Source organism: Equus quagga, chromosome 8 (assembly GCF_021613505.1).
Source record: "Equus quagga isolate Etosha38 chromosome 8, UCLA_HA_Equagga_1.0, whole genome shotgun sequence".
In the NCBI taxonomy this organism is placed as follows: Eukaryota; Metazoa; Chordata; class Mammalia; order Perissodactyla; family Equidae; genus Equus; species Equus quagga.
Window position 1 is genome coordinate 8,951,570 of NC_060274.1, and position 15,134 is coordinate 8,966,703.

General features: G+C 44.5%; 1 protein-coding gene across 1 annotated transcript in view; it reads left to right on the plus strand.

Moving 5' to 3' along the window:
* The window catches only part of LOC124243787 (uncharacterized), a 60,405-nt gene that overhangs the window by 23,327 nt on the left and 21,944 nt on the right, over positions 1–15,134 (plus strand). The gene's annotated exons all lie outside the window — the stretch shown is intronic.

Below are 15,134 nucleotides of genomic sequence, written 5' to 3' on the forward strand. Positions count from 1 at the left end.
CATGATAATCATTTTTCTCCCTGGGAAAATATGCAACTATACTTCCTCAATATTTGCATGAGATTAGGGGCGGAGACGTCAACAGAGTACAATATTAATTGTCTTGCCTGTAGAACAACTATCTACTCGCAACACCTCCCCGTGACTTCTTTCCCACTTCCGAGAACACACATGCACGCGGGTCTATCGGTGTAAAAGCTACGTGTGCTCTGGATACTTGTCTGATCTAAATTCATCGTGGTTCTCTGAACCGAGTTCCCATCCAGCACGTCTTTACAACTGCCCAGGGAATTACTTGTTAAGTTCACTGATGGGGCCCAAATAAATTCCTCACTTCCAGGAGCTCAGGTTGTTAACTCGCCCCGGAGCACAGACCTTCCCCAGGGGGCCACCTCGAACTGCTCTGGGCAGAGAGGGAAGGAGAAAGACCAAGTCGTCTCTCCCACACTCCCCACTTTGTGCCCTCCCCCTCCTTGGCTCCCTGCTTACAATTTTTGATATATTAGCTCCACCCAGGAGTCACCCATCAACTGGGTAACCCCCTCATCGCCTCAGGGAAGATGGGAGAGGAGGCTGAAGGGGCAGGTAGAGTATAAAGAATATCCTTCCTCGTGAGGCAGCAGAGTGGGGAGGATGACCCACTGGGCCAATGGCAGGTAAGCCACCCAGTGGGCAGCACCGGGCCCTTGTCACCTCCCTGCCCTACACTCCTCTCCCCTTAGTTTCGGGGGCTCCTCTTCTCCATGAAGCTTAAGAGGAATGAAGAGCAACCTCTCCCCAGGAGGGGGCCCCTGGTCCTGCAGCTTCCAAGGTGGTAGATAAACAAGGAGCAGTGGCGGGACCCATCTGGCCAGGCCACCAGCTAGCTTTGGGTGCAAGAGACTATCTGAGCCTGAGTGAGGGACACAGTGGCCCTGAGGACAGGACATGGCCAGGGACCAAGGAGTGTGACCCCCTGACCTCGAACAAACCCAAGCTCCAGTTAGAATCCCAGAGCAATGACCTCGGGGGCTGGTCACCATTCATCCTCTGGAAATGAGTCGTGCCTGCCGGCTTCTGAGCCCTTTATTGCCACAACAAAATCCAGAGAGCACTAACTAGGGCATATCACCAAGCCCAGGTACCTGGGGAATACCCTCCCCCCACCACCCCCAGGCCTGTGCCCTCTCAGAACGGAGCATCTGCCAGGCTCATCACGTGCATGCACTCGCTTTATCCTCACAACCCATTCCACAGAGGAGGAAGGTAAAGCTCAGAGAGGTTGAGGGCTTGCCCGGAGTCCCACAGAGAGGAAATGGCAGAAGCAAGCCTTAAACTTGCATCTTCTTTCTCCAAGGACAGCATTCCACCAGGGCGTGCCCCCTCTGATCCTGGGGGGGAAGCTGTCTGACTTGAGCCACACTCCCCAGGGCCAGGTGCACCTCAGATAGGATTACGTGTATTTTTCAGAAAGAAACAGACAAGCACAGGGAATGTGTGACAGCCTCCCCAAAATTCCACACTGGCAAAGAAAAGGGGTGGAGGCGATGAATGCGAACATTGGGCTTGTAGGATTCATCAGGGAAATAGTGGGTCCCCTGGGGGAAAGCTCTGATGCTCACGGTTGGCAGCAGGGTCTGCATACAGAGCGTGGGAAAGATTTAAAAGAAGACTGGGGTAGCTGCTTTTGCATGGATGATGATGACTGGGGGTGGGGGGTGGAGCTGTAACATTTAGCTTCTGTTTTGTAAGAAGAAGAACATCTACACACTTTTTATACTTTCATTTAATTTCCCTTGAAAAGTTCTATTTTAAGCTTTGGGGGGAAAATGTGCCATATTTTAAAGACCTACTCACACCTACCCACCATGATTATTTTTTTTAGATACTTAGACATTTCAAAGAATTCAAAACACATCAGGCATCCTCCCCCCATATTCCTCCCAGCCAGGGAAATATTGTTTTCAGAGCCCTGAGAAATCCCCCGAGACACAAACAGCGGCGGGGAAACCCTGTTTCCCGAGAAAGTGAAACGGTGCCTTCCTGCCCGGGCTGCACAGAGCGCTCTGCAGCAGGGAGCGGAACCACCCCTCTCGTTCATTCAAACGAACACACTGATTCCTGCCTCAAAAAAAAAAGCTCATGCTTCCCCGCAGTGAGGGATGAAACCGGAAAGATGAGCGCGGGGTTTGGGGCATCTCTTGAAACAGACAGGCAGCTGCGGGCGCACCGCCATGCCTCCAGGGGGCGCTGTGGGCCGGCTGGAGGCACATGCTGGCCGCAGCCCGGAGACCCGGCCAGACCTAGCCACGTGGCCTCCCCCTGGCTGCAGTGCACCAGCAGGGACGCTTCTGCGCCCAGGACTGAGCCTTCAGGCCACTGCTTTAAAAGGATGACAATACAGCAATCCTCTTTGACTTCCCCAACGGAGAGTCAGGGTGATGGCACTTTCCAAGAAGGGGTATTAGATGTCCACACGCTCTCCGGGGCCCAGCAGTATGACCCACCTTCACCCCCTCTGAGGGACCTTGCTCCTGCTGTCCCTGCTGCCTGGGCCACCTGGGAGGGTACGCTCCCTCTTCCTGTGGCCAGCTCTACCCCATGCTTGGGGACATGGCTCCATGCGCAGTCGGAGCACACACTCTGGGACTCTCCGCTGGGGTTGAATCTTAGCCCTGCCATCTCCTAACTGTGACTGAAGTTCTGTGTGCCTCAAGTTTCCTCATCTGTAAAATGGGGATGAAAATAGCACCTACCTTCTAGGATGGCTAGGGGTGAGGATGAAAAGGACTGCTCCACGTAGGGAGCTTAGAACGGGGCTGGCACGTGGGTTAAGTGTTTGCTATGAAGAGGAGTCACTTTCTGAAGGGCTTTCCAGGAAGAGTTCTGACACCTCACCCTGGGCCCAAAAAGAGAAGAGAGAGAGTCTCAATTTCCTCCACTAGCCTGAAAGTTCATTGTTAATAACCTATTTGCTAATTGCTGCTGTCATGGGTTGAGGTCTGCTCCGCCCAAGGCATTCCGCCATCCTCTGGTGTTGTAAGCTTGAGTCCAAGCTCTCAAGGAATTTGTAATATAGCAGGATAATTTAAAACCCGCCAGCCTTGATGCACCAAAGGGAAGGAATGATGACTAACTCTAGTTTTCTTTAGTTTTGGGCTTTTTTTTAATTCAAAGAGTGAAACTCCTATGTGTCTGGGAAATGTGTTCAAGTTATCTAAAGTAAATTTACTTTAGAATCTTCCACTATATGTTTTTAGGATGTACTTGGTACCATATTCAAATATGTATAAATGAGGAATTATTTTAAAGACGTTTTACTGTGTTTTTACTGGCTTCTATCAATAGCTGACTTTTAAAGCATTATGGAGCCATGAGCCACGTGGTTATTTTCAAATCCTTGTGATTAGCATCAGTGAGTGAAAATCCATAATGACCTCAGCAATCTGTGGACGAGTACACACCCTTTGCATCCATGGCCAAAGGGAAATGTTTTCAGTTGCGTTTTACTATAAATAGTATGAGACACAAAGAAGTTAAGTGTATTTCATAACATGCTCAGATGTTTTGAAATGTCCTTTTACCCCTGAGGCAACATCAGTTCACGATTGATAATAATCAGCCCCAGGGCTAGCTACATAATTTATAGACCCCAGGCTGAAGTGAATATACAATTTTCATTTGTATTTGTTCAAAGAGCTGAACATGAAACCAAGCACAAGGCCCTTCTGAGCTTGGGAACCCGTGTCACCACACAGGTCATGTGTCCATGAGGCTGGCTCTAGCTGTTATAATGTATTTTAATGTGAACATTAATGTATTAACATACTTCAGAAACTACCAAACTTAAGGCCCTGATTTGACATATTTACTAACATTTACCAATATTCAAGAGCATTCATTTTGTTCCACAAAAGGTCTAATTTCTTTTCCAAAAATCACGTTTTAGAACAAGACACAACATCAACATTACTTTTTTAAAAAATAGAAGTTATGTAAGTGCATTTCTCACGTTTCTGTGAATTTCAATGTGGCTTTAACTGTTTTAGGCTGAAATATGAATTCAGTGTAGATTTCACGACGTGCTCTCATTCACAAGTTGACACAGCCTGTCCTGACATTCATTTTACAAAGACCACACTATCAAACAACAGGAGTTGGAAGAATTTAGATTGCCTGTTCCTATTGACTGAAATAACAGATATCTCTTTATTTCCCACACCTTGGGAAAACTTCCCATCAAGACTTACCCAAAGCAGCCCATTGGAAAGAGAAATCTTAGGGGAACGAATCTACTGAATGTTGAACAATATGTGCTTACTTTGTGCCACCCACTGTTCTAGGCCCTTCTCTTGTGGTAGCTCACTTAGTTCTTGAAAAAATTCCCATCAGGTGGGGAATGACATCCGATCACTTGTGCCGTAGCCTATTCTTAGAAGCAAGTCAACAGGTCCAGCCCACAGTCAGAGGAGGATAACTAAGCTTCACCTCTTGGGGGAAGATACACCAAAGGATTCATGAGCGTATTTTTTAAACCATCACATTGGCATACAGACTACATTTACAACCACAAGACTGGATAAGAGCACCAAAAGATGGAGTGTGAAGGAAAAAAGAGACGGGGTCCAAGGATTGAGCCCTAGGATGCAACCATATTAAAAGGTGATTTTTCTATTTTATAGATAGACACCACAAAAGCACAAGTTCAGCAAATAAGCAGACTAATGGAGGTGTATAAATTGATACTTGCCATTTGGTCTGGTGTGTAAGATTCTTGAAAATAATTATTTTTTCTTGGGTTCTTGGCCTTGATGTTTCTGCCACCAGATGATGGTGCTAGTCTTGTAAGCATTTGTTCTCTTATTCAACAAGTTTTCATTGAGCATGTCTGTATATCAGGCACGATTCTAGGCACTTGGGATAAAATAGACAAAGAATCCTGCTCTTATGGAGCTTCTATTCCAGCAAGGCGAGATGGAAAATAGACAAGAAACAATACATGATCTAGTATGTTGGAAAGTTGCACATGCTATTGGGTGGAAAGTAGAATTGAGTGAAAGGAATTGAAAATTCATAGCAAGAGACAAGTCAGTTCCAACAGTGAATAGAATGGACAATATAAGCCTTGTTGCAAAAGGGAGTTTTGAGCAAACATATAAGGAATTGAAAGAGTCAGCCAAGTAGATATCAGGAAGAAGAGCACCCCTGGCAGAGAAGACAGCAAAAGCAAAGGCCCAGAGGCTAGAGCATGCCTGGCATGTTGAAGGAACAGCAAAGCAGCCAGTGGGGCAGGAGGGGAGAGGGTGAGGACAGGAAGATGGGAGGTGTGGTCAGCAGCTGACAGGTGCCAGCCCAAACAGGGCCTTGTGGGCCCTTCTGAGGACTCTGCTTTTCTTTTTGCAGAGTGAGATGGGAAGGCATTGAAAGGATTGTAGCAGAGTAGTACTGTGATCTCACTTATGTTTTAAAAGGATCACACTAGCTGCTTTGCTGAAAATAGCCTAGGGTCAGGGGAGATGCCAAGGGCAGAAAGAAGGAGGTGAATTAGAAGACTACTGCAGTAATCCAGGCAAGAAGGGATGGTGGTGGCTGAGATCGGAGAAGCGACAATCAACATGGTAAGAGGTTATGGGATTCTGAATAAATTTTGAAGATAAGGCCAATTTTCCAAATTCAAGAGGGGAAGTTAGAGAAAGGGAGAAATCAAGGAGGACTAAAATCTCTTGGCCCAAGTAACCAGAAGGATGGAGTGGCCTTCAAATGAGATGGGAAAGGTTAAGGTGGAGTAGATTCTGGACAAGTGAAAATGGCAGTTCGGTTTGGAACATGTTGAATTTGAGATGCTTGTTTAGAAATCTGAAAGAAAATGTCGGGAGACAGATGCATATGAGAGTCAACTATATTAATTATCTATTGCTAGGTCACAAATTACTCAAAACTTAGCAGCTCACAACCATAGTCGTTACCCCACGGTGTCTTTGGGTCAAAAATTTGGGAGGTGCTTAGCTGGGAAGTTCTGGCTTAGAGACTGCAATCAAGGTGTTAGATAGGGCTGCAGTCTCATTTGAAGGCTAGTTTGGGGAAAGACCAGCTAGCAAATTCACTCACATAGTTGTTGGCAGACTCAGAGGATCACTCACGTGGCTATTGGTAGCCTCGGATCCTCACCACATGGGACCCTCCACAGGGCTGCCTCACAGCATGGCTTCTGGCTTACCTCAGGATGAGTGACCAAGAGAGAGTGAGGGATTACCCAAAATGAAGCCACAGTCTTTTTATAGCTAATTTTAGAAATGACATTTGCTTACTTCTGCTATAATCTATTCAGTAGACACCAGTCAACTAGCCGGTCACACTCAAGAGGAGAAGTGAAATTAAGCTTCACTTCTTGAGGAAAGATATACCAAAGGATTCATGGGTGTATTTTCGAAACCATCACATTAGCATACACCCCATATTTAAAGCCATGAGACTGGATAAGATCACCAAAAGATTGAGTGTGAAGGAAAAAGAGAAGGGAACTGAAGACTGAGCCCTAAGATGCATCAACATTAAAAGGTTTGGGAGAAGATGAAGAACGACCAAAGTAAATCAGGAATAACAGCCTTGTAAAGCAGGAAGAAAACCAAAAGAGTGTGGTGTTTTGGAATTAAGTGAAGAAACGGCATCAAAGAGGAGAGAGTGGTCAACTCTGTCAACTCTGAGATTTGGGAATTGGGTTGGGCAATGGAGAAGTCTGGTGACCAGAGGAGATCATACAATTAGCGATTTTCTTGAGACATATATCCTTTTCATTCAAAATATTTGTTCTATGAAATGTTATTAAAGAGCGGAATAAAATATCAACTAGCATTAGCATAAATATAACATGAAATAACATCCTAAATTGAAGTAAGATTTTAAAACTCGCGAATGCTGAGTTCTCGAAGTTTTAACTCTTTTCAGTCACTGTTTGATGTAATCACAGATTACGCTAAAGTTTGAGTGTGGCTTTAATCCAAACTCGCTTTGAGAATTAGCAATCTTGAAAAAACTGACTATTATAGTGCTGCAGAATTGAAGGGCTCTTCTTGTTGAGACAAAATATTTTGAGAAACTGGCAAAAAGAGCATCTTCAACGTGACCCAAGTAGATAAGATAGAGACAGACATCCCAGGATGCATATTTATGCATAATTACTCATGAAATGCTTTTCATTTGATAAAACATGGAGAAGCTCTAGCTATGGCTTGTTCCCAAACTCTGACGGCTGCCCCTTCTCTTACCATCCCTGCCGGCTACTTAGGAGAGGATGACCCCCATTGCACCCATCTCCACTTAGCCTGTGCCAAATTTAAACACTGTCTGTCATCCACTTGGCCCTTACTATGGCCCAGACACCGTGTTTACCACGTGCGCATCTTAATATATTTAGTCACCTGTGACAGCTTTGTGAAGTTCCATAGTCCCTGCGCCTTATGTGCTTGCTCAAGTCACAGAGCTACAGGACTATCTCACAGGGTGTCGCCATTTCTCAAGTGAAAAATTATGTAGGCGAATTATTAGCTTTTGTTGAAAAATAAACTCTGGCTCATTTTTGGCACTTTGGAGAAATGGAAAGCTGACATTAAGTTTCATTTTACTTGTCCGATCTTAAATGATTTTTTTCTTGGGGTCATTGGCTTCATTGAAAAAGAAATCTCCATCCGTAGTAGGAGATTATCTTGACTGCTCACCTGAATGCTGATGAGAGAAGAGATGGTAGACATGAAAATTTTTAATAAAATCTTTCTAAGTGTTTCTGATATGAGTAACGTTCTCATTTTAACTATCGGAAACTGTGAAATGATTATATCCGTAGAAAATCCTATCTTGTAAGTATCGGCCTCTGACTGTGGGGCTCTATGTGAGGAATCGGCCTCGGGTCATCACCACTGCAGGTGCATCTGGGTGCCTTTCACAAGAGAGTCTCAAGCTGGAAAATCCGCTCAGTGGGAGGAGGCAGTTAGGGAACCAGGGTATGACACAAAGGGTTGGAAACACCAAAAACCCAACACTCACTGAGTGGTTACTGTGTTATAAATTCTGAAGTGCTTCACATACAGTGCTTAATTTTTTCTTTACAATCACTCTGTACATCAGGTACTATATTAGTCAGCTAATGTCACAAAAATGACACAGAACAGATCATCTCAAAACACAGTAGCTCACAAAACAAGCACTTACTTCTCCCTCATGCATCTCCGGGTCTTCCAGCATTTGGGTGACCTAGCTGGGCTCATCTGGGCTGGGGTGCCTGCCACAGGTTAAGTTCATGTTCCCCAGTGTCTCATTCTTCTGGGACCTGCAGGACACTCAGAGCGTGTGCTTCTAACGGTGATGGCAGAAGTGCAAGAGGGCACACCCAACCTCACAAGCATGCTCCAGGCCTTTGCTTGCTTAATGTACGCTAGCATCCTGTGGTCCAAACAAGTCCTATGCCCAAGCTCAAAGTGAAGAGTGAGGGACGTAGGCTCTGCCCACCAGGAGGCCATGTGAGGGGTGTGGATGTGTAACGCTACTACAGGGGAGTGAAGATTGGGACCAATAACTGAATCCAGCCTGGGTGCTGTGATCATACTCATCTTAAAGATGAGGAAGCCAGGAGAGGTCAGAAGACTTGCCCAGTGTCCCACTCATGTTAAGTGGAGATGCTGACATTTAAACCCAAGAAGACTAGCCCCTGAGCCCAAGTTCTTATGCAGGGCACCTTGATGGGAAGCAGGCAAAGGCTCCTGTGGGCCAGGAAAGATACATTAAAGGTCAGACATGGAGTGGAGGAAGACCAGAGGAAAGAGCAGGCTAGTATCAGCCTAAGAGGAATCCTGCCCAGGCTGACTTCACTGCTCCATAGATCATTTACCTCCAGGCTTATAAGTGAGCCTGCTCTAGACCAAGGGTGGGATCATGAATTGGCAAATTTATACCCCCAAATAGGGAAATTACTCCCCAAATCTTTTCAAAATTCCACTAGTTATCCAAAAGTTTATTCTCTTTATGTTTTTCTATAGTTTCGATTTGTCTGCAATGAGTAAAACAAAAGTACAACTTTAGAAATAAAGAAATAATAGTTTTAAAATATAACTGTAGAATGTTCCCACTATTTGAGATTGGTTCATGGGAAGTTTTTCTGTTATGCTTTGAATATGTTTTAATATATTTTGAAGTATATGTATTTTTTTAATTCATGGAATTCCACAGATTTTTCCCTGTACAAGTATTGAGTTTAAGTTTTGAGAATTGTTATCAGAACCTAAAAACCAACTCCATTTGCATGTCTAAGACAGGAATAAATTTCAGTTACTTCTGAAACTGTTTTCTAAGTCTTGCAATGAATTTTGTATGCAATGGATAAAAAAGTAATAAAATCAATATAACTTATTTTTTAAATTTTAATAACTGTACTTTAAGTGCTTATAACAAAAATAAGATGAGTATAATTAAGATTGATGAGAAAAGTTTTTTACATTTTAAAACTTTAACATTTTAATTTTTACTATAGCAAAATGGTTCCCATTTGGCCAATATTTCTTAAAATTTCAGTGAAATTTAATCAGTTGTCTTCTTCTATAAATCGATGTTCTTATTCCTAACCAAATCAAAATAGGCTAGAAAATTATGAAACAGTAATGCAAAGAAAATGCCATCAAAGAGAAATGACAATCTTGTTTTAACACCAAAATAGATGAAGTTGTAATTACTTAATATATAGGTGATGCAGCACTAGTACTTTCATAGAAACTAAAGTGATTCTCATGACTAATGTCGTTGCACAATTGATATATACCACCCGGGTTCATTGCAAAACTTCCACCTTAATTTCTATTCAGCTGCAGGTAATTGCATGTATAGATTTTATCTTTGTTTTCAAAAGTCTTTAAATAGAGCTGTGGTAAAACTTCCAGCCATATTATTAAAATAAATTTACTATTTAAAAATGAAATCTCTTATTTTACTATTTAGATATGAAATTTTAAAGCTAGCCCATGCTGCATAATATTTTGCACCTTAAGTGCAATTATTAGAAAATGTGTCACAATACATCAATCGAAAATTTAAATCATTTAACTCAAAAAAATATAGAAAAGCAAAATTAAGATACAGCCAGATGAATAAAAGACAGTAAAAAGAAATTTAAAAGTTGGAAATAAACCAGTGTTTTAAAATGTAAAAATAAGAAAATATCTAGTTTGCAGTAGCGAACAAAGTCATTAAAATATAGGAGTAAATCTAAGAAGAATGTTCAAGACCTTTATAGAGAAAGTTTTAGTTCAATAGGAAATATAAGAAGACTTGAATAGTGGGGAGCTATACAATATTCATGGATGGGGAAACTCAATTGAGAAGCTACCATTTCCCCCCCCCCCCCAAATTACTGTATACTTGTTGTGCCAGTCAAAATCCCCAGGGGATTTTGTCTGTGTGTGTTTGTGTGTGTGTGAGGATGATTGGCCCCGAGCTAACATCTGTATCAGTCCTCCTCCACTTGGCACATGGGATGCCACCACAGCGTGGCTTGATGTGTGGTGTGTAGGTCCACACCCAGGATCCAAACCCACAAACCCCAGGTCACTGAAGTACAGTGTGTGAACTTAACCACTATGCCACTGGGCTGGCCCCCCAGGGGATTTTTTTTTTAATAGAACTGACTCTTAAATGTGCAAAAACAGCCAAGGCAAGTAAGTGAAGAGAACCAAGAAGGAAAACAGGCTCCACCATCTACCAAAACAAAACATAAAGCCACAGAAATCAGAACAGATGTGTTTGGATAACAGCATCATAGATGATTGCTTTTTTCTTTCTTGTATTTTTTTGGGCATTTTAAAAAATCACATGTAAACGTATCTAGTTACTGCAGGAACAAAGCAGAGGTGGAATAGGAACTGGGGAACACTTCAAGTGATTTTCAAACACGCTTGGAAACATCAGCACGGTGGCTGGCAGAGCTGACAGGTGGCCCATATTGTGGTATGATTCAGTAAGCTGAATCTGCAGTTCTCTGTCTACTCACTGAGGTTACATTTCTGCAAGTCACCTAGCAGGGGTTTGCATCATCACAGGCTCTATTGCCAGATGTAGATATTTATGCATAAACTTGCCATCAGTAGATCCCAGTTCTATCATTTTCATAGCAATAAAGTTTTACTAAATCGTATTAGTTAACAATAAGTCCAAAGGAAATCCACTTTACTAAAAATCCTATCCTTTTTAAGTCTTGTTTTCTGCTGTTCATCGGAATGTCAGAATCTTTTTGTAAAGCGTATAACTAGGACAGTATAAGTGGGATGTTTATTTTCTGCCACTTGGCAGTGTCGTTCTTCCGTGTGTCACCACCTGCAGGAGCTCTGTCACTTTCCAGCCCGGCTCTAGGAGACAATGGGGTCATTATCACCAGCAATTTGCTCCATCCTCTTCTTGGGAGCTGGGTGCTGACTAAGTGGTACTGGGGCGTCTCCCCGAGTTGAGGCTGTTAGGTGTAGCGGTGGGAAGTGCAGAGTTTTGGAGTGTAAACTTTGGAGACAGACAGACAGTTTCACTTCCTCTCCTCTTATTTCTTGAGCTCTGTACGCTTGGGCACGTGTCCCCTCACCCATAAAATGAGGTAAATGAGCTCCCAGGAGGCTGTTGGTAAAGATTTAATGTTCATGTGGCAAGTCCTTGGTACTCAGCAGATACTAGTCATTTTCCTGGAATTTTTAGGATAGCGCGGCATGTAAGTACTTCTAAATTCCTGTGAGTTCTTTTTTTTTTTCTTTTTCAGTCATGAATTCGCTTGTTCCAGGTCTGTTTTTTACAGGAATTCTTGTAGGGGAAGTTGACTGTAGGGTGGCCACCCCAGTCACAGAGTGTGGACAAGGCGAGGGGCCAGGGCTGGGTCAGCGCTGAGGGCTGTCCGTCTTCCTCTTTCTCTCCACTCGCTGGTGTTTCTGTGGTACTGTTGGTGACACACTTATGGAGGACTGACAGGAATGAGGGTTATGCTAAAAGAAAGAAAGAAAGAGAAACAAGACCCTTGAGACTATTTCTTCCCTTCCATGGAGATTCTCAGACTAACTCATAGAGCAAGAAGAGAAGAAAAGAAGGGACTTTTCCTTTCTCAGGAGCTCACCGTGTGCATCCCACAGCCCTCTCCGCCAAGGGGACTCCCCCGTGACCAGTCCCCTGCAGGCCACTTTCCCACTAGCGGATGTGGGCAGTTACATAGTCCAGCATCAACAAAGGGACTACCTCCTGCCAGTGTACAAGGTGGGACAGACCCAGAGTCGAGATGGGGTGGGGGGTGGGGGTGGGGGCGCTTTGGGTTATTTTAAGCTCTGAAAGATTCTTGTAATGTGCTGTTAAAGCATGATCTGGATGGACCCTGCTGGGTGTCCCGTTCTACTTCGAAGACCCGTGCTGCATGGGACACAGTCCAGTCTCTGTTTCCTTAACGCGGTGGACACTGGCTTCTCACCTCTGTCTCCGGGAAGAAACTAAGTCAGTCAACTCTACTGGGCCATGAAAGCTTTCACCTGCCCCCCAGTGTGCCCAAATGCCACTGTACATGAGTTTGGTCACTTGGATTAAATGACACAGTAAGAGCTAACATTTTATTCTACGTTGATTCTGTGCCAGGCACTGTGCTAACATTTTCATATTATTTATATAGCTTGATCCACATAGTGACCCATCGCTGGTATATTTATCCTCAGTTTGAAGATGGGGAAAGCAATGCTTGGGTTACTTCCTTGCCTAGAATCAGCACCAGGAAACAGTGGAGTTGGAATTTGAACCCAGGCTTGATTTGGACTGCTCTGGGAGGCCTTGTAGGTCTGGGTCCCGATGCATCAGTAGTTAATTTGGACCAGGCTTTCTTGATCTAGCTGGTGAAAAAAATTTGCAAAACAAAATTTAGGGAAAAATGATAAAATAAACAATTGGTCCCAGGAGGCTATAAACCACTCTAACCAAGGTGCTCTAACTAAAGAGGTCATTGAAACTTGCTTGCCCCCTCGTCCTGATTTTACAGCCCATGTGTTCTCTAAAAGCATCATTTCGCTCCTGGTGATTCAAATGTCCTAGAAGGGTTTGTTTTTTTGTAAAGATTGGCATCTGAGATAACAACTGTTGCCAATCTTCTTTTTCTTTTTCTGCTTTCTCTCCCCAAATCCCCCCAGTACATAGTTGTATATTTTAGTTGTGGGTCCTTCTAGTTGTGGCATGTGGGACGCCACCTCAGCATGGCCTGATGAGCAGTGCCATGTCTGAACCAGCGAAACCCTGGGCTGCCAAAATGGAGCGCGTGAACTTAACCACTTGACCACGGGCTGGCCCCCATAGAAGAAATTTTATCCTTGAATTGTCCCGGATTAATACTTCCTCACTGCAAGTCTTTATTTATTTATTTTTTGCTATATTTTATTTATTTATTTTGAGGAATATTAGCCCTGAGCTAACATCTGCTGCCAATCCTCCTCTTTTTTTTTTTTTTTTCTGCTGAGGAAGACTGGCCCTGAGCTAACATCCATGCCCATCTTCCTCTACTTTATATGTGGGGTGTCTGCGCCGGGGATCCGAACACAGTGAACCCCAGAACGCCAAAGCAGAACGTGCACACTTAACCACTGTACAGTGGGCCGGCCCCTCTGTTTATTTTCACTAAGTGCCAAGTGTTTTTATTTTCTGTCAAACCATGAGTCCCAGAATTCTGTTCTCTGTAACTGGGGGAGACCCAGAGCAAAGCAGGGAGCAGGGAAGGGACGAAAGGGAGAGGCTATACCATCTTTGCCAGTTGAATCCCAGGGTCTCTCCAACAACCTCCGCCCTCCTCCACCGCGGCTTTCACGAGGGCTTGACGAGCAGCTCTATCCCAGAGAGACAGAAGATAGAAATGAGCAAACGAGATACAGGAACTTAAGACCCGTTGCCCTCTGCTTAGACAACTCCTACCCCAAAAACTCACTTAGAGGATCTTACACATAAAGTCAAGAGAGGCTCCCCTTTACTGAGAGACTGAATCCGTGTGGCCAGGCAGAAGCCAAAATGCCCTCCTTCCCCTCTTTTCCCCCAAAATCCATTCTGTCGGAGACCATGTCACTAACCCATGCCCTGAGCCTCGCTCCAGGTGTCGTCCTCTCTCGTCTGGACATCTGTGCTGGTCTCCCTTCCTGCCTAGGCCCATTTCGTCTTCCAGACCATCGCTCTAAGATTCTGCTCCCATCAAGTCGCCCCACCGCCCCTCTCTCCCATCACTTCGAATTCTCAATGTCACAGATCAGCTCAATTAAACTGCCAGTCACATCTCACGCCTTCTTCACAGAACCCAACAACTTTGTATGGCATTGAGAACCCTTGACTCCCCGGTCTGATGCACATCTCCTGTCCTCTCCCCACGTCGTGCACAGGAATGCCTACAGCTTCCAAAACAGCCTGTGCGCTCCCGTTTCTGGGCCTTCACCCTTGCTGACTCCTCCACGAGGAATTCCTGTCTCCTTATAATTGCCCTAGTTCACGGGCACATCTTGGATGGGGTGAGCCTTCTTCATCTTGGACTCCCACAGAGCAGAAGCTTGACAAACCTTCACAGGATAAACAAAGAAATGCTAACCCGGTAGGAGTATTTCGTTCCCATGAAATAGCCTATTTCAGCCAGAAAATCGCAAAATGGTCATACAGGGCAGCCCCGTGGTAAAGAGCAGAAGCACAGGACTTAGCTGGCCCTGAATTCGGAGTTTCGTCCTCTGCAGAATGTGAATAGCAACAGCACCCCACATAGTGACCGTGGGAATGTTAGGGGAGGTAATGACTGGAAAATGTTTATCACAGTGCCGGGGGACCAGGCCCCCTAAATACCAACTTTAAAAAAGAATGCCTGGATCTATGAAGCTCTAGTTTTATTTATTTATTTTTCCTTAATCTGTCACAAATCAAATCCACCTTGAGAAGGGCTCTCCCTTTCCAGTGAGCAGGGGCCAGATGCCCACTTCCTCGGTGAAATAGGGTGACGGTAGAGAGAGCTGTGTTGGTTCAGGTGGGTTGGAGGGTGGGCGGCCACAGTGGGGTGGGCCCTGGAATCTGAAGGCCTGGAAACCCCATGGTTTACCACGGAAACCATGACAGGCCCTTCACGCTAACACCCAACCTTCTCTTCCTCCCCC